Source organism: Pinus tabuliformis, chromosome 2_1 (assembly GCF_031772625.1).
Source record: "Pinus tabuliformis cultivar Carrire ecotype Pingquan chromosome 2_1, CPIR1, whole genome shotgun sequence".
Taxonomy (NCBI): Eukaryota; Viridiplantae; Streptophyta; class Pinopsida; order Pinales; family Pinaceae; genus Pinus; species Pinus tabuliformis.
Genome location: NC_142299.1, coordinates 302237379 through 302259014, shown reverse-complemented (window position 1 = coordinate 302259014; position 21636 = coordinate 302237379).

Here is a 21636-nt window from a genome sequence, read left to right as displayed (position 1 = left end):
CTATTTTGAGGAACAGCTGCGAAGAGTGATTTCACCTAGCCATCCTTGTGACATTGCCGTGATTGGAAAATTCCAACCTGTACCTGGAATCTGCTGCTATCCCTGTTTATCACTCGTTCCTCAAAAGACGAGTCTTCTTTGAGCTTTTTTCATCTGACTCGTAAAATATGAAAAGTTTGCCGAGTTTTGGCCTTCCAGCTCGTTAAAGTGACCGGAAGAGCTATCCCTCTTCTAGATTTTAATCTTTTTGGACCTGAGGGATTATTACACAAAAAGGTCGAGCGCTTGTTTTATTCGGCTCATTAAAATTATCGAAAACTCATCCCTTCTGTATTGTTTTATACTTTTTCGGACTTAAGGGATTAGATGACGAAAAAGGAATTTTGGAGTTAACTTTCTGTACCTTTTCAGACTCTCTAAAAATGAAAAGGACCAAGTTTTCCTTGTCGTTAGACTCGTTAAAATGATTAAATAGCGACAAACTTGTCTTTAGACGAGAACGAGTTTCCCTATCGCTAGGCTCGTTAAAACATAGCGATGGGCTTGCCCGAAGGGCAGGTTATAGAACAAGCATATGTTATCCTCCTCAAGCTTGACAAAAATAAAGAGGTATTGGTCAGAAATGGCTGGGGAAAAATTGGGAGAACCTCAAAGCTTTAATGGTAGCAAGTCGCTCTTGAACATGACACTTTTCCTCCGTATCACATCGGGTTGGGTTGTTTCATTCACCGGTCTCATCACCATGGTCTTCGTCAAACCATCCACATTTGGGGTAATGCTACCGCTCCATTGCATCAATGTCGTTATATGTTCAAGAGATGTTGTTCAGAAAGAGTCAACCGTGTCCCATCCACTGCCATACATTATCCTTCATCCACCCATGATCGCCACCCTGAATCATATCTCACAGATTGTTTTCACCTCCACTAAAATCATTAGCTCCGTTCCGTGTCAATGATGTGGGATTCATTAAGGCCCTCCTTTGACGGATCACTTCTTGTCGACTTCAGCTCATTATCCAAGAAGTTGATCTAGGAACACCCCCCTCAGTACTTTGAAGCTTGCATGCCTCAATGGCAAGTTTCTCACTTCCGGCGACAGGTATACATCAATGACCTTCGAACAGAAGATTTTGCGTGGTGTTCGACGCCAAGTCCTATATTCACACCACGTGAATTGTACTGCAGTACCTTGAGGGTCATTATCATTATCGGTGATTCCTCTCGCGCTTGTTAACGGTTTACATTATTGACCGGTAATCAAGCGATGTCTTTCCATGTTCGACTTCAGCACAATTCTCACATGGATCGATTTGTACTTAGAGTGAAGATCGAACGAGTTTGAAGACCTCGGATCTAGTTTCATCCATCCGGGATGCGATATATATTCAGGAAAAATAAAGACATTTGATATGTACATCATTGCAGCAGATGATCATCCTACTCAAAGGATGATAATTTCAGCAGAGAATTATCAGTCTATCATCAGACGATCGTCTGTTATATGTACCAAAATGAATTTATAAAGCTGAGCATGGGAATGCCCACCTCAGCTAGATCATGAAAGCAGAATGAAAAATAATGTATTGTATTGTATTTTATTATAGGTCACCTCTCAGCGATTGAATGAACTTCGGATCCTCCTGATAAAGCATTTCACCCGATAAACGACCTCATACTTTAGGGGGCAACTGTTATAGACATTTTTGTGCCTTACAGCATGAAGCATGAAATGTCAATAATCTGAGGGATCCAAAGTCCCTAAACATGTTGTTCCTACCCCTAGAGGAACAAGGTCAGCAAACCACAGCACTAAATATTAGTTCTCCACCTGAAAACACTCAAAAACAAGCTAATTCTGGATCATGTCAACTGCTCCACTGAGCATTTGCACTGAATGTCAACTGCTCCACTCTGTACCTGCACTGAATGTCAACTATAAAGAAGGCTACCTGCGCTGGGCGAGTTTGGCCAAGTGGCACAGTCATTCCTCAAGGTGTCAATGCCCAGGAAGCTTCCAAAATGACACTTGGATCAGGGAATTCGCCTAGTGATGAGTAAGAGGGTCTAGATCTCCAAGTGGAAGAAAGAACCTCCAAGTGGACTCAAGAACTAAAGAATAACTGAAGTGGGAGAGGACACTAGTCAGCTCCATGCCAAGCTCAAGCTGACTCATCCTCTCTCCAAATCTCCTATATATAGAGCTCTCTCATGAGGTCTAAGGAGGCTGGAATCTTGTGAATGTAAGGAAGTGCTGTTGGTTTGAGTATAGAACTATTGGGTGATTTGATTGAAGGAGGTGAAGAGGAGATTTCTTTCTGCTGGGAGGTGTTGCTGGATTGGGCCTCTTATGGTTGTACCACTCTTAGAACTTTACTTCTTCCATTAATAAAGCATTTGAGGTTCTTCTATATGCATGTGTCTCAATGGTGTATTGTTATACTTGTGTATTTGATTTATTCTAATCCTTGAATCAATTATGAATGTATGCTTCTTGTAGTTTCCCTCTCTTGCCTTCTTGCAGGATCTTTGTGTAGCTGGGCCAGTGAAAGAGCAAGGAGCTGGGAGCAAGCAGTAAAGAGAGAAGATTGGATCAATCATTAGCGGAAGACAACGGTTAGTGGATCTCTTTCTCCCCTCTCTTACATCTCATAAAGAAGTAATATCAAATAGCTTTGCTTTGATTGTTGCTGAGGTACTATCACCCTTAGAGTGGGATAGGGTCATTCCGTATTGGATACTTTTCCCAACAACAGGCCACAACAGGTTCATCACCTGAATCAGATCCTAGATCTTGTTGAGTTGTAGCCGTACTATTTTGTTTCCCCTTGTTATTAAACTTCTTTGGTCTCATTTATGGATGTAATTTACAACAATGGTATTCATTGTGGCCTTCTTTTAAACAACGTTTACAGGTAAGTTTCTCTCCCTCTTTGTTAACAATAGCATTATTTTTTCTTTTTACTTTAAACTTTCCCTTTCCTTTGTCTCCATATTTGAAAGGTTTCTTTCTAATATCTTGAGTAATATTCTTTCCTCTTGATTCTAAATGAGTTTCCTGAACACATGCTTCATCTAGATTGGTGGGATTAAACATAAGTATGGTATGTCTCAAATAAATATGTAATCCACATATGTATTTAAGGATATTACCTTGTGAAGGCAAATCAACACCCAAGACTAAATCTCTTATTCTAAATTCCTGCGTGTAACTTTGGACACCCTGGCCTTTAGCTCATCTAAAATTTTGCTAATCCATAATTGTTTTTCTCGTGTAAGCTAATGGATAAATTTCCTTCTTAATGCAACTATAAAATCATTCCAAGAAGATATAATTTTACCACTTTTTTTCAAATTTTCTTCAGTTCTGGCCTGAGGGTTTCACTTTCCAAGCAAAGAGAAGCAAGATGGATCTTTGTAACATCATCAACGAACTTTTTAATCCTACAATATTATTCAATTTGATGAACCCAATTATCCAACTTTTCAACATTTAATTCTCCATTGTACATAGGCAATTTAAACTTGACATCAAGCTTAATAAAATGGGACTTAGCATGTCTTTTTGGAGATGGAGGAGGAGTAGGTCTATGAGATTAAGGAGGTGAAGAAGGAGGTGAAGATGGAGGAGGAGGTGGAGGTGGAGGCTTGCTCCCATTACCACCATTACCTTTTGGTTGATTATAACTTTCTCCTTGCAACATTGGTGTCTTCTCATTGTACAACAGTTTCACCATCTCATACATATCATAGAAAGCCTTTCTAAAATCTCTCTCATCCTCATATATTAGCTCCTATCCTTCTTCATGTGCCATGACTGTTGGATTTTGTGGAGTTTGGAACCTCCTTGAACCAATTCGAGGGTTTGGTTCTTTAAGCTCTCTTTATCCTTTTCTCAATTTTGACCTTGTAATCATTCAAGAAAAACACTTGCAAAAATTTTCAAACCTTCACAACGACCAAGATTTGATACCAAATTGATCTGTAATTAAAACTGAAGGTTTCATGTTAAGTTTTGCAAGCTATTTTATGTCTTATGGGAAATGGATTGATATTGAAAAAGTACACAATCTAAGTTAAATTTTGTAGATTTTAACAGTGAGAAATAGACAACAAAGAGTGTCAAAAAACAACAATTTGATGATGGAGTTCACCTCTCCTGGGCTACATCTTCGGTACAACTTCCAATGTTGGCCCTTTAAATTATATGCTCATATGTGTAATTACATCAACATACAATGTTAACATTACAAAAATAATACTACAATTGTGTCCAGAGCACCCAAAGACCCCTATGTAGGCTCTTCTTGTTCTCAAAAATGATAAAAAATTACCAAGTTAGTCCTCCATCTCCATTTCTCTACTAAGTGTTCTGCAAATTTTCCCCCTATCAAAACTAGCAACGATACTGGTCTTTGGTGGTCTTTTGAAGGGACAATTTCACAAATTTCGGTGGCACATTCGACCACGAAACCTATCAATTTTGGTGCAATTTGCTGAACTATTAATTGACCCTTGTGCCCCTATTTCTCGACCTCCAGTTAGTCATATGGAAACTAATGTGATCATGGGATGCAAGCCAAAGGCCACACGCCCACTGGCCCTACTTCTGGTCACATTATGGTTATGGAACCATGGGTAGGGTGCCACATGTCTGCCCCTTCTGATCATTCCGTCAGTGGTCACATATAGAATTATAAGGCCACAGGCTGGTGTGTGGGTTAGGTTACACATGCCCTGATCTCTCCTCCTTTGCCATGGTCGTATAAGAATCCATATGCCTTAGGGTTGGGCTTGTCAGGTGTGCCCACTGGCCTACCCCCCCCCCCCCCCCCCCCCACTCCTCCCACAAATCGTCAAACACTAACTCTTTAAATTAATGTGGGTCATGTAGTTATAATAGGAACCATCGAGGTGAAATGGTATGCTGCTTATTTCGTAGTTGGGAGGTTATGGGGTCGATTCCTGAGGAGTGTTAAGTCACCCGCTCATTGGCCCAAGTGTCAAAACTCTATTCACCCACCATCTTGCAACCATCAGTTGCCACGTGTCATATCAGGATTGGCTTGTCCAACCACTGTACCACCCAGTCAGTCTACTAACATCAACATGATGTCATTACACAGACTACCACATGACAGATGTACACTATCCATTCAACCTTCCAAGTTGACATTTTAGTTATTTGTAAAAAAATTCAGAATGTGATAACTTCCTCATACGATGTTGAATTGAGGCGATTCAAGCATTTTTGGAACCAGAACATTGATATCTACAATTTGGTTCTAGTTTTGAGAGAATTTGAGCACTTTTATTTTTTAGCATATTTTTTATCCCCTAGAACACTATATTCAGTGTTGTGTCTACAACTATTTCCTGGTATTACATGAAGCAGAGGTCCATGGTGCTCAGCTCAGCATAGGTTGAATACATGGTTGCAAGTCAAGCAACATGTGAGGCTATATGGATGAGGAAAATACTTTTGAGTCTTTTTGGTCAACAGATGTATCCGACAGTGATATATTTTGATAATCAAAGTTTCATTAAGCTCTTTGAAAGTCCGGTATTTCATGAATGTCCAAGCACATTGATATCTAGTACCATCATTTGCAAGACTACGTGTAGAAGAGAATTATGTTGCTACAGTACATTCCAAATAAGGAGAAAGATGCTGACATCTTCACAAAGGAATTTTCAAGAGGTAAATTTGAATTCCATAGGTGCAGGATAGGGATGGTGAAAAATCCCTTTCTTTCTAAGAGGGATTGTTGAAAAAATGTAGCAACAAAGGCTCAATTTGGCTTTAGCTTTAGTCAAATTGAGTAAATTGAATTTCCACATTAGCAGGACAACTTGGTGGCAGTTAACTAGTGTGACATGGATCTTGTCACTTAGTTAGCTTAGTAAATTTGAATTGGAGGGCTTGGAGTTTAGTTATGCATGAATGATTGCTAAATTTTAGTAATCTAGATCAATTATTTTCACTTGTATTTAGTTAACTAACCTCTAACTATTGATAGATTCGGTTGAAGGTCAGTTGTACAGTGGGACGACAATCTAACTCAGAGATATGTCAGTTAACTGATCAGTCAACCCAAAATAGCTAGTGCATGCAAGGAATTCGAGTGCCTCAGTTGAAGAGGAGATGACAAGGTAGTGTAACATGAGTTGTATACTAGTTTGAGTGTATAATTCAATGCATGAGGTCAGGTGATCCATCCTTGGGAGTTGTGTAAGAAAATATGAGGAGATTCCTATATTTTAGGGGATAATTTCCTCAGGATTTGTAGAAGGAAATAGGAGGCTTGGTGAGAAAATAACTTGTTAAGTGTTGGCCAGATTTTCTCATTGAGCAGAGAGAACAAATATTCTTTTGCAAGTTGAGCTTAGAGCTGGAGCTAGTAATTGTAATAGTTTCTTTATTCAACTAATTAATGCAAAGAGGCTTTAGGGGTTTTTCCTAGTTGGGTTCCCCTAGAAATCACTATGTACTTATCTTTTTCCTTATTGCATGTCTATGCATGTTGTTATAAATTGTATTTTTCATTCCACGAATCAATAGAATAGAACTGTGTCTCTTGTTCTTCAATTTGAAATCTTAAGTAGTTGCACTTTCTATCAAATTTCTACAAATTTGGCCCTCCTAAAATTTTAGCCGTTATGTAATTTAGTTAGATCATAGATGCATGAAACTAATTTGATGTGTCCAAATGAGTAGAAATATTATCCTCTATCTAGACCTAAAGTGGGGGTCGAATGGGTGCCTCTTAGGGGTCCAATAAACCTAATAAATTTCGAAGAAAATTTAAAAATTCAAATTTCCATTTTTTTTAACGATGAAAATACTGACCATGGCTACCATATTTTACAATGCTCCCTCTTAAATAGGGAGGTTCTTTTTATTCTCTCTCTCTCAACATTAATCTTCCCAACCAGTCATAGGTCTCACATCCCATAGTCTAAGGAATAGGTCACAAATACAAATCTCTCTCTCTCTATCATGTTCAATCTCCTCGATGAATTGTAAGTCTCTTAGCGCACAACCTAAGAGAGAGATCATCATATCATCATAAGGAAGTGTACATAACATCCATCTCAAATAATCTCCAAAACTAAGAGGTTATCTCACAATGCACAACCTACAAGAGGAATCAAGAATACATCTCCTAAACCACAAGGTCTCACGGCACACAGCCTACAGTAGGAATCAACAATACATCTCTTGGACCCACCTTGGACCATGTTGTAGCAGCTACAATCACCCTCCAAAATTTTTCCTTAGCTTCGTTTTGGAGCCTCCCTACCAACCTTTCACAGCAACATGTCTTGCTTCGTCAAGTACACAAGCTTCAGTGTTTTTCTTGCAGAATGACATCCTGTCCATAAAAACTTGTTACATCCCCCTCATAGGCTGTTTCTCCAGACTTGGTCTAGCTACAAGCTGAGTAGTTCCCTCAAGAAATTGTTCAATTCTAGAGGGGAATCAACTTTACCTCTAGAAATTGCACAATTTTGTCTGGTAGCCTATTGCGCTCCAGAAATTGTGCAAATCTTCCAGTCAAGCCTCACTGAGAAAACAACACAATTCCTCCCAGTAGGGCTGCTTAGCCTAGGAATTGTGTAATCCTCGGAAGTAGTCAGCTTCTCTACCCAGAAATTGCACAAATCTTCTAAGCAGCCAGCCTAGCTCCCTCCCAAAAATGAGCATTTTTTCCTCCCAACTAAGCAGACTTTTTCATGTGCAGTTGAGTGACTGGTTCCACTCTGAACTAAGAAAACTTGATTTGCATGCATGGGATGCTTTTTCTAGGAATAGAAAAAGAAACATGAAAAAAGAATCCCTAGATTTTAGGGAGATATTTTTTGCAACTGGAGGTTACATGCAAAGATCGTTTTAGATTCCTTCCTCCAAGTGTCTATTTTTCCTATATTTGTGGCATGCGCGTAATGAGCCTAAAATTATTTATTCGACACTTTAGAGCTCACTCATTGATATTGACTTTGAGCTTTGACATTCCACAACACATCCAAGAGTCTTCGACACATCCAGCTTCACTATTCATGGGTAAGTGGTATTAACTTGTCTTTTGCAGCATTTCTATCGCTTTTTGTGTTTATTCTTGTGTGAGTGTTGTTTACTTGATTTCTATGAATGCTTTTTGTCATTTACATGCATACTATCTTGTACTAACACCATTTCAATTTTCATTAGCATCTCAATATTATCGCATGCATGAAATTGTTTTTCACTAACGGTTGTCGATTCGGCGACTCGCTTCACCCAAATGCATGTTGTTCTATTGTCTCAATATTTCATTCACTATTTTCATGCATGATCATTCACTCTTGCTTACACTGAGTATCATCATTTATTTACCTTCACATTTGCTTTCAGTTTCCCATTGGCAGGTCTGGGCAGCCTTGGCCTGGACTCTTCCTCACCAAGACAACATTGCACAATCCTGAGAGGTAAGGCTCTGTCTTCCCCTCATGAAATGTGCATTTTTTCCTAGTGAATGTCCTCTAGTCTTGCATTACGCAATTCTGAGGGACAGTGGCTGCTGGCCCAAAAAATTTCGCAATGCAATCACTGGGCGTGCAACCATTACCAGCTGAAATTGTGCATTGCGCAATTCCAACAGTTAGTAGGCCAGCCTAGATTGCACATTGCACAAATCTAGAAGCCATCCAACCTCCCCAGACAACCTAGACTACCTTTTACATAGTTCTGGTAGCCAGTCAGCCAGCCTCTGAGAAGAAATTGCGTAATCTTTGCCAGTAAATTCACAGGTATGTTGCATGTCGTCCCTCAAATTTTCTTTGTTTTTCGCTGACAGATTTAGTTCCATGCATGTCACTTTGTCTCTACATTTAGCATGTCTTCGTCCACCTCTTAGTAGTTTAGAATCCATGGCCTTGAAGAGAGAAAAATCAAAGGACTCCAATGGAAGTGCAACAAGAGCAATGGTTGAGCGAGTGTTCACAAGTCTACCGATCTATGAAGATACCAAATGACTTGTAGACAAGGACATCAAGCTGAAATGGAAAGAGTTCATTGATACATTTGTAGGCACATTTGGGGAAGACCTCGAAGATCGCCAATTCTATGTGAACATCCAAAAGTCTAGCTTGTATTGGATTGCATGCAAGTATCTTGTGCTCCCATGGACAGACATGACACATTGGATCATCTCGCACACTAATCCTGAGACAATGACATTGAGAAGTTTCAGCAAGACAAAGATTGATACCTTTAGGGCACAATATTATGATGAGATGTATCAGATCTCAGAGCCCGTGATCATCATGGAGACTCCCTTCAGCATACCCAACAGTAATGCCAACTCTAGAGACATTTTGAAGAACTGAGTGAAGGATCCAGCTAGATTCAGGATGACACCCAACTAGGCCTACAAGACAAAGATACTATGGAAGGCGTATCAACACTTGGTCATATTTTCATGTCTGGAGTGTATGGCCAAGAAAGCACGAAAAACTTCCCATAGATTTTGGTGATCCCGTTTGACCAACTAGCCAGAGAAGGCAAATCATGAAATTAGTCCGACATGTTGGCTCATCAGCTGAAGGAACGGACAACAAGGGCTTGATAGTCACCCAAAGGTGTGCAAGAAAAATATACATGTCATCATATATCCTGGATGCAATCTGTGCCCGACAGGAGTTCTCGGGCTTGAAGTGGGCATGGACACTAACCGAGACTGCTATGAACACTTATTGTAAGATGTTATCTGAATGCAGCTTCAAAGGAGTTATCACGCAGCTGTCTCATCATTTTTTCACCCTGGTATACAAGATGATATTCGAACAAGATCCACCTTGCATGTCAAAGGCAACAATGGAGGCACTGATTGACATAGCTGATTGGTATGCCTCACCGTCTGACACCTTCATACGGATGTACAACATGGAGAAGCCTCTGCATTTTCTACCGAAGTTTGCCTTGGACAAACTCATCATGCAGGAAGTATCATATCACATCTCGGTAGGATTGATAGCTAGTCTGCACTAGAAGAAGAAGGAACCTTGGATCGATCTTCCATTATGGATTGGGTTATACGAGATATAGAGTTTCAATCATGCAGATGTTGAAGTAGAGTAGATGAAGAAGTATCCATTAGACCTCCGAAGTTACAATCTGTATGACCCGCATTGTCTTGTGAAATGTCAGTGCATGAGAGTACAGTTCAACTGGATCCATGGGGTGTAGAAAATTTGTTGTGTAGGTTAACCCGATAATGCAATATAAATCAAAGTAGAAAACTATAACCTACTTCTACTATCAGTTTGTGGAAGCTTAAAGATCGAGCTGAACAATATAACCAAAAGAAGAAGAATCAATGCATAATACACATGAGAATACTTTGGGGAAATCCTCAGCTGAAAACCCCACTATTTGTATTATCATACGAGGTGGAAATACATAGGAATTATACAAAGCCTTAGCTCTCACAGCTAGCCAGCTCTCAGTATAATCCTCACAGATGCTCACCGGAAATCTTGGCTTCTCTCCAACCTTCCTCTCTGCCCTCCAAGCTCTTATTTCCTTGCGTTGTTACTTGTGGATGATCTTCACTTCAACAAGTGGAAAACCTCTTCTACCCAGTGGATAATCTCCTGATCTCACAAACTGTTAGAACTGCGCAATCTTCAAGGAATGATGCCCTGAATACATGCATGAGTTTTCTTTATAATAAAACACATGCAACTGATAGTACATTGTCCTTGACATTTAACTCAACTAGGTCTTTCTCAGAATAGACATGCATGAGTTTCTGATGAGGGAATCTTCAGTTAACTAGAGTACACTAGTTGAGTGCATGCATGCATCAACTGACTGTTAACTCTCTATTAGTTCCTCAAACAATTTGGAACTAATTTAACTGGACTTAAATCAGTAAACTGAGTTAAATAATTACAACTCAAATATAACTCAATCTTATCTCCTTAATTTAAGGGATAACTCTTGTAAGACTTCAGAAAGACTTCTAACTTGAATTTCTACAACTAATTAAGTCAAAATAACTTAATTAATTATTTCCAAGTAGCTGTTAAGACTAAATTTGATTTTAATTCGCAATTTAATTCAAGGACAAATTAAATTGGAATATTCTTGTTGCCACATTTCAACACAAGGCATGTCATTGGGTGGAGGAGGACCCATGGAAATATTGTTACAACTCCTCCAGACTCAATGAATCGATCGGCCTCGTTGTGGAATGGATAGCGAAGCAGCATCTCAGAGAGCACCAGAAGCAGCAACAGTAGGAGAGGTGGACATACCATTGCATGACAAGGGAAAGAGGAAGATTGCCAACCACATGGAGGAAGATAAAAGCTGCAAGTTCTGAGCCGATCCACTTGTATACAAAGCAACTTTAGTAATAGAGGTAAAGAGGCAACAACGCGACAAGAGAAATGTGCAAAGACTGAGAGAGAAATGAGAATGGAGGAAACAGAGAAGGAGTTGCATGATTTTAAGGAGAAACTCTGGAAGGAACAGGAGCTGCACAGACATGAGAAGGAAGTGTTGTAGGAATAGGTACAACAAGGGGCACAACTTGTGTAGATAGATGAAACTGAGCCCATATAGGTAGTGGACTCATCAGAACAGTTGGCATCAGGCATAAATGGTGAACTATCATAGGAGCAAGACTTCACTCAAGAGATAGAGTGAGCACTTGAACAGGTGGATACAGATATGGAGCAATAGGAGTTAGAGAAAGACATCAACCTCATGCCTCACTACCAAGAGGTCAACCCACCAGCTTCACTTCATCTAGAAGATGAGTAAGTCCCAAGCAACCAAGAATACACTGAGATCCTTGGAGACAATCTGGAAGGAGAGATGCACAACATCTCATCTGACGAGTCTTAACATAGAGTTGTGCAATCTTATAGAGTGTCGACTCCGGATGATCATACGTCTCCTGCGCAGTTAAAGGAATGAGTGATCATGTTTGAGATGTACAAACATTCAATAGCATTGACCAATGCTACCAAAGCATATGCCAAAGCCACTAGCTCAAGTGTTTGCTTTCTTATATCTAAGAATGAGAAATCGGCGAAGGTTCTAGAGAGATGGCCAAACAAGGAGGAGAATTGGTTACAGCATCCGTGTGAGAAGAATTGAAGAAGGCAATACTAGATGAAATACTATCCCTTAACACAATCATGCGGCCATTGTATTCCAAGTTCGGTACCATGCATAAGGCAGTCATCCATATCAACGAATGGCAGCAACGATGTGCTAGAAGAGCACATATCTTGTTGAACGTCCATGGTGTTGTTGATTACATGCAAAAATGGACAATGAGATACAAAGGAGCCCCACTTCACTTGCCTAAGATGATGAAGCCTAAAGTGGTCAAGCTGAAGGAACACATCTGGAGTCAGATCCAGAACTATAAAGAGCTCTCACAGCTCATCACTAGTCTACAAGCTTCCCATGCAGGTGTATTGAAGAGAATGGATGTTATTGTGTGGGCACATGCAATCCCATCTATTGGGACACTCACCTAGGCGAAGATAAAGGCACACGTTTGACTAGAGCTTGACTCGAACTTTGACGAGTTGATGCGCATAGCCACTAGCCAAGATTTGTCCATCAGTGTAGACACCATGCACAAGTATGTTTCTAGTCCCGCTGCACTGAAGACAATGATGCATATGCTATCCAACGCATTTGACAAAGGAGCCCGAGCAGTGTACCGTATGCTATGGAGGCAAGAGTCAAGTTCCAGAATGATGTCACCTTGGAGTACATGGACATCATCATGAAATACCAAGCTTGGCATCGGTTCGCTACTATTGACCATTGTGAGGATGTCAAAGAGTTGGTCTTCCAACAATTGTCTAAGTCATAGTGATGTCTTACATGGCTTGCTCAAGCCATTTTGTCTCACATGGGTACATGTGCATTGTAATGTAACGTCTTGTCAAGTGTAAGTTCAAGTGTCGATAGTTGGATGTAATAGTCATAGAGTAGATGAAGAGCCATGAGGGTAGATGGACTATCACAAAGGGGAATGTCAAGGGCCACCCCACCCTTTTTTATAAATAATCCCTCATAACTAATTGTACAGTCTTTTGGTCAACCAAGCTTCCGTCAAGACTATCTTAGAGAGAGCTTGGACAGTATTGTAACGCGCCTTGGCTTCTCCACTACATAGAGCTAGTATATATCTTTGGAGGAGCAGGCATTTGTGGCTATAACGTTCTGCTATCGGGACTAGTGGTTGGACATGGATGTATTGTATGACTGGAACTTACACTTCTTAATATAACAAGAGCCAGCGCGTTTCATGCATATGCCATATTGTATTCCATCTATCTTGTTTATTCTAAATGGTATATGTATATGTTTGCTTACACATGCATGTATGGACTATTGTGTATAAGTATGTATGAATCTTACTGAAATGTGTTGATTGGTTTAACCATATATTTGGATTGTTAGCTAACTTTCTTTCTAGTTTGTGATGCATCTTCACTTGTGTGTTCCCTTCCAAGCCATGTGCTATCATGGGTTTCCAAGGGGCGCACTCACCCAACTCTCCGCATGTTAGAACCATTCATGCACCTCCCTGTCACACCCTTGCTACCAACAGGGGCATCTTACTTGCCTCTATGTGAAATCACGATCAAGGAATTACCATATGACCCACTGTAGGGACTCCTACACCAAACAGTCTGAGGTCTAATTGGGACTTCTTACCGAGGAGATCCCTTGACATGTTGGCGGGTCCAGCACCATCAACATTTCTGGCACTATAAGGAGGGCCAGATGACAAGCTGTGTCCTCTCATCCTGTTTTGAACCTTTGCATATCTATCATGGAGTCTTGCACTCTCCTCCCTCCATGATGTTTCTTGCATGTTGGATCTGTTACCATCATGAGGGAATTTTTCAATCTCTTGTCCACATACATGTATGATGGTGAAGGTAAAGTGGCCTAGCCTGAGTTCTTACATGATTTCCTTTCCATGCTTCATGAGGAAGATGGATGTTCTGATGAATAGGCGAGTCTGTTGCTTGCATACACACTTCACAAATCTCTACATCAGTGGCTGGGTAGCCTATTAGCTGACAATGTACACTCACTTGAGAAATTTTGTGATCTCATTAAAGACACTTTCTATCATTTTGATCTAGAGAATCTTGACTAAAAATTGTTACAACAATGGAAGGCTCCACATGAATCGCCTATGGATTTTTTGCAGCGCTTCCGTGATTTGCTGTTTCAAGCTCCGAAGAGCCAAATGAAAATTTTCTATCATTGGTACTGATTCAAGTACTATCTTAAGAAATCTACTCATCCCAATAATAAGTTTGAACTCAAGCCTCGCTCAACATTCTTCAGTGATGGAGTTGCAAAATCACAGATGAAAACGGTCACTGTCACAAGTGACTGTTCGTCGTCCCCTCATCAAACAACTCCACCATTTCAGACTGATGTGAGAGATCATGTTCACACATATTTTTAGCTTTCACATCCTCCCAACTTCACTCCACTTAATTTTCGTGCAAATTTGGTTGTGAGTCCATCGAGTTTTCATATGCATTTTGTACCACAACCTCTGTCTTCGTACTTGACTGTTCCTCTAGATAATATTGTCTTGTGTTCTTCCATTCTAGACTCTACACTTGTTGTGAACGACGATCAAGCCATCGACGAAGTTGGTGTTTCAAAACCAACATGTGATATCATTCATGAAGAGTATGACTAGGAGCTTGAGCATCAACACTCGGTGAAGGATGACTCCCTTTTATTCGAGCCTCCTCCATTCTTTCCTGACATCTTTGGTGAACCTGTCGTCCATGATTTCGCATGTGTATCTTCATCTACAGATGCACCCATTGTTGATCACTCGAAGGACACCCCAGATGTCAGTCCATAATCCAATAATGGAGAGGATAAGTTATTCATTGAAAATCCACTTGACTTTTCATCTTCCTTTTCCGAAAACACAGGGGATGAATTTTTTTTCTTCTCATCTACCCCTCTATTTGATTCATCAGATCATGAGGATTCCAATGAAATCATTTATTTTTCTGATTGTGTCTTTCGTGATCCATTTACTCTTATATTCGATCACAATCATGATTCTATCATAGTTGATCTTTCGAAGCCACCTGTTTATGATGATCTATATGATAATGAGTTGAAACACCCTAAGCTGTCGAGGCACTTCAGCTCGAGCTAATGGTTATGTCAGGTGCTCTCTATCCTAAGGTTGGTTTCACTTCTGATTAGGAAATTGTTCAATCACCCGTGGCTCCTAATCACTCATCTATATGCATTGAAGATCAATCTCACACACAGATCATGCTCCCTCCAATCAAACTGCATGATCCCATCGCTCATGCATTGGAGGAATATTACATTTCAAGAACATGTGCATGACGCAAGTTGTCCTTGTTTCTTTATTTTTCTTGCATGTCATAGTCAATAGTATGCATATGCTTCAAAGATGCATGCATTGTCGCATAACACTATGACAATTCCACAGACCATATGTCATGTACTTGCACTCACTTATGTCATGTGGAAACTTTGAAACATGAAGTGTGTTTGTCTTCATTGTTATATCTTTCTTGTTTACTAGTTTTCACAACTGGGTTGCACGCAGACCCAACCTTCACCAACATGGGTCAACCAATGCACCACTGGCTGCATTGGAAATATCACTTCACGTGATTAGGACTATGCACTGTTATCTTAGGAGTAGGAGTAGTGTTTTCTTTCAGTGTGTTTTATTGCATGCTTGTTTGCTTACTTTCTTTGCTTGTTTATTTTCCTGCTTGTTTTCTTACTTGCTTTGCATTTGATTCTGCTTCTGCTTTGTTTTGTTGTTTGTTTTCTTATTTTTGTTCATAGGTTAGTTTCGCATGAAACCATGTATGACTCTTGAAACAAGCTGGGTAAAGTATAAGAGGCCTTGTGCAGCTATCACTACTTTGTTATCTTCCATCCTGCCTCTGTATGAAGAACTTGTTACTTTTAGTCCATGATACATCAATGGAAAATACGTATTGTTTGAAGTGAACCTTGGTGAAAACACAATGCTTGCGTGCTAACTAGTGTCACCTACTCTAGTCAGATTTTTTGGGTTAACCCTTGTCATCTCAGTCAAGTAGAGTAAGGTGAGGGGGAAAAACTTAAAAATCATGTCAGAGGTATATAATAAACTACTTATCTGAAGGAACAACCTATTATGCTCTCAATAAGTTGGAATCCCTCTTCTGCCTCTGAAATGAATAAGTGTTATGCACAGTTATGAAAAAAATTGAAAATGAAAAGTGAAAAATGAAAAAATGAAAATGAATAAGGTGAAAAAGAGAAAGGATTCCTACACATAGAGGTGATGCAAGTAACTCCACCAGGGTACTAACTAGGCTCGCTGGAAGCGGAGCGATGCTTGTGTTCCTGCGTGACTGCTCCAGGGTAATGTCCAGGCCTGCTTGCAGTGGAGCAACACCAGATATGAAACTAAGACTCTGACGACTATACTGCTTGTGCACCAATATACCCCTCAACCACAATCGAAGCAACCGTGTTGCCTTGGCTTGGAATGTGTGTCAATCAAACAAGAGCTTGGTAGATGCTACATCTTGCAATCAATCTAGTGTGGAAACCAAAATGAACTGAGAACTAAACAATACTTCCGAAGTTGTTAGATTTGATTTTCACGAACAAGGTCCATTCAGAGAGCTGGAGTTCTACCGGTGTGTCACCAAGTGTTGTAGTAGCTACAACCACCCTCCAAAATTTTTCCTTAGCTTCGTTTTGGAGCCTCCCTACCAACCTTTCACAACAACATGTCTTGCTTTTTCAAGTACACAACCTTCAATGTTTTTCTTGCAGAACGATAGTCTCTCCATCAAAAATTGTTGCATCCCCCTCACAAGGTGCTTCTTCGAACTTGGTCTAGCTATAGGTTGAGTAGCTCCCTCAAGAAATCACGCAATTTGGGAGGGTAACCAACCTTCCCTCCAGAAATTGCACAATTTTGTCTGGAAGTCTGCTGGGCTCCATAAATTGGGAAAATCTTCCAGTCAAGCCTCACTAAGAAAATTGTGCAATTCCTCCCAACAGGGCTGCTCAGCCTAGGAATTGTGCAATCCTGGGCAGCAGTCAGCCACTCTGCCCAAAAATTGTTCAAATCTTCTAGGCAACCAACTCAGCTCTCTCCCAAACATGCGCATTTTTTCCTCCTAGCTGAGCAGACTATTACATGTGCAGTTGAGTTGATCGGTTTCACCCAAGACCAAGAAAACTTGACCTACATGCATGGGCTACTTTTCCTGAAATAGAAAAAGAAACATGCAAAAAGCATCCCTAGATTTTAGGGAGCTATTTTTAGCAACTGGAGGTTACATGCAAAGATAGTTTTAGAATCTTTCCTCCAAGTGTCGCTTTTTCCTAGATTTGTGGCATGCGTGTCATGAGCCTAAACTTATTTATTCTACGCTTCAAAGCTCACTCATTCACATCGTTCTTGGAGCTCTAACATCCCACAACACATCCAGGAGTCTTCGACACATCCAGCTCATCTATTCATGGGTAAGTGGTCTTAACTTGTCTCTTGTAGCATTTCTATCGCTTTTTGTGTTTTCGCTTGTGTGAGTGTTGTTTGCTTGATTTTTTTGAATGCTTGATATCATTTACATGCATACTATCTTTTACTAGCACTATTTCAGTTTTCGTTAGCATCTCACTGTTGTCACATGCATGAAACTGTTTTGCACGAACGGTCGTCGATTCAACGACTCAATTCATCGACATGCATGTTGTTCCATTTTCTAAATCTTTCATTCATTGTTTGGATGCATGATCATTCACTCCTACTTACAATGAGTATCGCCATGCATTCATCTTCACATTTGCTTTCAGTTTCCCCTCGACGGGTCTAGGTAGCCTTGGCTCGGACTCTGCCTCACCAAGACAACATTGCACAATCCTGAGAAGGAAGGTTCTATATTCCCCTCAAGAAATGCACATTTCTACCTAGTTACTGTCCTCCAGTATTGCATTACACAATTCTGAGGATAGTGACTGCTAGCCCAAAAAATTGTGCAATGCAATCACTGGGCCTACAACAACTGCCAGCTGAAATTGCGCATTGTGCAATTCCAGTAGGCAGAAGGCCAGCCTGGATTGCACATTGCACAAATTTAATGACCAAAAAGCCTCCCTAGACAACCCAGACTTCCTTTTCTGTAGTTTTGGAAACCAGTCAGCTAGCCTCCCAGAAGAAATTACGCAATCTTTGCCAGTCAATTACCAAGTATGTTGCATGTTGTCCCTCAAATTTGCTTTGGTTTTCGCTAACATATTTCTTGCCATGCATGTCCCTTTGTCTCTTTATCTAGCAAGTGTTTGTCTGCCTCTTAGTAGTTCAGGATCAATGGCCTCCAAGTGAGCAGGATCAAAGGACGCTAAAGTAAGTGCAACTGGAGCAGTGGTTGAGCGAGTATCCGCAAGTCTACCGGTCTATTAAGACACCAAAATGATTGTAGAAAAGGACATCAAGCTAAAATGGAAAGAGGTCAATTATGCATTTGCAGGCACATTTTGGGAAGACATCAAATATCACCAAGTCTATGTGAACATCCACAAGTCCAGCTTGTATCGGATTGCATGCAGGTATCCCTTGCTCCCATTTGCAGGCATGATACACTGGATCGTCTCGTACACTGATCCAGAAACAATGACATTGAGCAGTGTCAATGGGATGGAGATTGCTACCTTCATTGCACAGGATTATGATGAGATGTATCAGATGTCAGAGCCCATTATCATCATGGAGACTCCCTTCAGCATACCCAATAGTAATGCCAACTCCTGAGACATTTTGAAGAACTGGGTGAAGGAGCTGACTAGATCCAGGATGACACCCAAGCAAGTCTTCAAGATGAAGATACTGTGGAAGGTGTATCAATACTTGGTCATCTTTGCATGTTGATTATATGGCCAAGAAAGCATGGAAACTTTCCCACAGAGTTGGGTGATCACATTGGACCAACTAGCTAGAGAAGGAAAAGCATGCAACTAGTCTGACATGTTGTCTCATTAGCCAAAGGAACATGTAACAAGGGCTCGAAAACCACCTAAAGGTATGAAATATGTGCCTGAAAAGAGTTATTGAGCTTGAGGTGGGCATGGAAACCGATGGAGACTGTTGTGAACACTTATTGTAAGATGTTTTCCGAATGCAGCTTCAGAGGAGTTATCATGCAGATGTCCGATCATTTTGTCACCCATGTTTACAAGTTGATATTCGAATAGGATCCACCCTACATGTTGAAGGCAACAATGGAGGCACTGATTGACATAAATAATCTATATGCCTCACCGTCTGACACCTTCATACAAATGTAGAGTGTGGAGAAGCCTCCGCATGTTCTACCAAATATTGCCTTGGATAAACCCATCATGTAGGATGTATCATATCACATCTCGGAAGGATTGACAGATTGGCTGCACCAGAAGAAGAAGGAACCCTGGACCACTCTTCCATTGGGAATCGTGTTATACAAGATATGGAGTTTCAAGCATGAAGATGTCGAAGGAGAGCATATGAAGAAGTATCCATTTGACCTTCGAATTTACAATCCATATGACCTACATTTTCTTGTGAAAGATCACTGCATGAGAGTATAATTCAACTGGATCCACGGGGCATGTCAGTGGGTAGAGGAGGACCCATGGAAATATTGTTACAACTCCTCTAGACTCAATGAACCAGTCGACCTTGCTATGGAATGGATAGTGAAGCAACATGAAGCAGCATCCCAAAGAGCCCCAAAAGCAGTAGCAATAGGAGAGGTGAACATACCAATGCGTGACAAGGGCAAGAGGAAGATTGTCGGCCGCATGGAGGAAGAGAAAAGCTACAAGTTCCGAGCAGATACACTTGTACAGAAAGCAGCTTTGGCAATAGAGGTAAAGAGGCAATAGCGTGACAAGAGAAACACACAAAGGTAGAGAGAGAAATGGTGAATGGAGGAAACAAAGAAGGAGTTGCATGAATTGAAGGAGCAACTCCAGAAGGAACATGAGCTACGTAGACATGACAAGGAAGCACAATAGGAACAGGTACAACAGGGGTTGTAACTTGTGAAAACAGATGAAACTGCGCCAATACAAGTAGTGGACGCATCAGAATAGCTGGCATCAAGCAGATAGGGTGAACCATTATTGGAGCAAGACGTCGCTCAAAAGATAGAGCGAGCACTTGAACAAATGGATACAGATATGGAGTAGCAGGAGTTAGAGCAAGACATTGACCTCAAGCCTCACCACCAAGAGGTCGACCCACCATCTTCACTGGATCCAGAAGACAAGCAACTCCTAAGCAACCAAGGGGACACTGAGATCCTTGGAGATAATTCGAAAGGAGAGATGTAGAACATCTCATTCAACAAGTCTCAACATAGAGTTGTGCAATCTCGTAAAGTGTTGACTTTGGATGATCATACATCTCCTGTGCAGTTCGAGGAACGAGTGATCGTGTCTGATGTGCACAAACATATAGCAACATTGGTCAATGATAGCAGAGCATATGTTGAAGCCACTAGCTCGAGTGTTCGCTTTCTGATAGCTGAGAACGAGTGAATGGCGAAGGAGGTATATACAACCAGGCAGGGAGGAGAATTGGTTACAACATGCACCCAAGCAGAATTGAAGAAGGCAATACTAGATGAAGCACTGTCCCTTGACATAGTCATGCAGGCGTTGTATTCCTAGTTTGGTACCATGCATAAGGCAGTCATCCATCTCAACAGATGGCAACAACAATGTGCTAGAAGAGCACATATCTTGTAGAACATGTATTTTGTTGTTGATTACATGCAAACATGGATGATGAGATATAAGGGAGCCCTGCTTCACTTTCCTAAGATGATGAAGCCCATAGCAGTCGAGCTAAAGGCATGCATCTAGAGTCAGATCTGGAACTATGAAGAGATGTTGCAGCTCATCACTAGTCTACAGGATTCCCCTGCATGTGTATTCAAGAGTATGGATGTTGTTGTGTGCACACATATGATCCCATCTACTGGGACACTCACCCAGGCGAAGACAAAGGCATAGGTCCGACTAGAGATTGAATCGTACTTTGACCCATTGATGCACATAGCCACCAGCCTAGATTCCATCAATGAAGATACCATGCAAAAGTATGTTGCTGGTCCAACCGAGCTTAAGACAATGATGCACATGCTAGAAGACGAATTGGACAAAGGAGCCCAAGCAGTGTACCCGAATGCTATGGAGGCAAGAGTCAGGTTCCAGAAAGATGTCACCTTGGAGTACATGGACACCATTGTAGACTACCGTGCTTGGCATTGATTTGCTACTATTGACCACCGTGAGGATGTTAAAGAGTTGGTTTCCAACAATTTTCCGAGTTATAGTGATGTCTTGCATAACTTGATTAAGCCATTTTGTCTCACATGGGTACATGTGCATTGTAATGTAACGTCTTGTCAAGTGTAAGTTCAAGTGACGATAGTTGGATGTAACAATCATAGAGTAGATGAAGAGTCATGAGGGTATATGAACTGTGACAAAGGGGAATGTCAAGGACCACCCCACCCTTTTCTATAAATAGTC